The 2,277-nt window shown below is 38.2% G+C and overlaps 1 non-coding gene across 1 annotated transcript; it reads left to right on the forward strand.

Annotated features, from left to right (window-relative positions):
• Positions 1–1,773: 1,773 nt before the first annotated feature.
• Positions 1,774–1,877, forward strand: LOC138807650 (U6 spliceosomal RNA). The gene has a single exon (XR_011366226.1). It is a non-coding gene; the product is annotated as a U6 spliceosomal RNA (small nuclear RNA).
• Positions 1,878–2,277: the final 400 nt, after the last annotated feature.

The following is a 2,277-nucleotide window of genomic DNA, read 5'->3' on the forward strand; positions in this document are numbered from 1 at the left end:
GACAGAATGCACTTTCTGATAGACTTGAAGTTCCTGCAACACTGCCATGGCAGCACCAGTGGCATCACTCTCTGCACCTCACATCCCTGTGGAAACCTTGGCAACAGTCCTCCAGGCACAAGACAAGAAGATCTAGTGGGTTCATTCCAAGCTGTGATTGGTCCATTGCAACCATTGTGAGTGGTCTCTGTAGTCCATTACATTGCTGAGAGTTCCTAGTGACCTGCTGGACTGAGTGCTACATTGACAGTTTCCTTTAGGTTATTGCTCTGGGGTTTTTATTTTCTTAGCTAATTTTAGGTAGATTTACTCCTTGGCATCTTCGCAGAAAGATGGAAGAACATAATGAATTATCCTCAAGCTCTTCAGAGAAGGAGATTTTCACTGAACAAGACAGTTTGAAGGTGATCATTAGCTATGGCAGGAGGAGATTTTCCCTGAACAATATACCATGAAGGAGGAAATCATTGACTATGGAAGCTATGGATATGTAAATTTGGCCTAGCACCACCTCGTAGTCAATAAGGTTGTAGTGAAAATAATCCTGAAGATGAGATTTCAACAATTGTTAAATCAAAAATAAGATGGAGAGGCAGGGAAGGTGGCTCAGTGGTAGATGTTTGCCTTACATAAATGAGGCCCTGGGTTCGATTCCTCAGCACCACATAAACAGAAAGAGTTGGAAGTGGTGCTGTAGCTCAAGTGGTAGAGCAGTAGACATAAGCTGAAGAGTTCAGTGACAGTGTCCAGGCCCAGAGATCAAGCCCCAGGACCCACAAAAAATGTTTAAATGAGATGGACATTATTAAGATTTTCCATCACCCACACATGATCAGCTCATATCAGGTGAGGGAAATGGATGAGCACAAATACTTGGTATTGGAACTGGCCATCCAGAGACCTCCTTAGACAAATGTGAAAATCATACCGCCTATTCAAGAATGAAGTCAGGAGTTTATTCAAACAGATTGTGAGGACTGTGCATTACTTTAATGAAACTGAAAATGACTGAAACATTAAATCCAATAACATCGTGTTGGATGACAAAGGCAATGTGAAGTTCAATGACTTTGGCATGAGCATAAGGATTTCCCAAGGGTAGTTGCTGAAGGACGTATTTGGTACCATAATTTTGTCCCTATAAAATAGTGCTTCCATGAAAATTACAATGGCTGCAAAGTAGATAGCTGGTGCTTGGGAGTCCTCATTTATATTCTACAGGGATGACAAATATCCCATTTGAAAGTATGAATTTTAACCAGATACAGGTAATTGTCATGGAGGCCACGTACATTTCTCCATTCATCTGTCTCCAAAAGAACAAAATATCATCTTGAAATGGTAAACTGCAGAGCCAAAGCAGAGGCATAGTATAGAACAAACAATGGAGATCAGCTCAACCAAATTGAGGGATATTTCCTATGTCCTGATAAGCCACTATGTAATGAGCTAAACCCTATTATTCTTGCACTCTTGTGTGACATGAGGTACAGCCTGCCTGATACACACAAATCTATATTGGACAGGACATTCGATGAAATCATGGTCATCTATGTTTTGATTTTTAAAAGTCTTAAAATAGAATGACAGCAATGAAATTAAATCAGTGCCTTCAATTGTTGCAGTGTGCCCAACTCCTGCAGATAAATAGTATGTATATATCTCACAAATATATTACATATTAAATATATGTCTAAAACTTATTTTATACAAAATTAGGGGACAGTGTTATTAGATTTATCCTTGAAAAAAAGATTAACAAAAAATTAAAGATTGCTCACTTTGGCAGCACATATACAAAAATTGGAACGATACAGAGATTAGCATGGCCCTTGTGCAAGGATGACTTGAATATTTGTGAAGCATTCCTGATTTTAAAAAATAAATAAATAAAGACAAATAGAGATCCCAGTTTGAAGTGTGAAAGTAAGTGGAAGGCCCATAAATTCAAATCCTAGTACTGGCCCATAATCATACATTGAATTAATTTTTGTATGTCTTTTATTATAAAAAAAATACTGTGCAGAGGGGTTACAATTAAATGAGTAAGGTAATTTCCTATCAAGTATATTTCCTATCAAGCATTGTTGCCTCCTCCTTTGTTTTTCCACTACGATTCCTTCTCTCCTATCTCCACGAGTATTCTCCCCACCTCCGAAGTTCTAATGTTTGTTTTCATCGAAGGGTCTTGTACATTGCATTTTTACAATGGGTCAACCTGTATCCCTATTTAAGCATTTTGTGTTTTCCCTTACCCTCTCCAAATTAGAAAAATGT

The sequence above is a fragment of the Dipodomys merriami genome, unplaced genomic scaffold, assembly GCF_024711535.1.
Source record: "Dipodomys merriami isolate MVZ:Mamm:240054 unplaced genomic scaffold, mDipMer1.0.p SCAF_426, whole genome shotgun sequence".
Classification (NCBI taxonomy): domain Eukaryota; kingdom Metazoa; phylum Chordata; class Mammalia; order Rodentia; family Heteromyidae; genus Dipodomys; species Dipodomys merriami.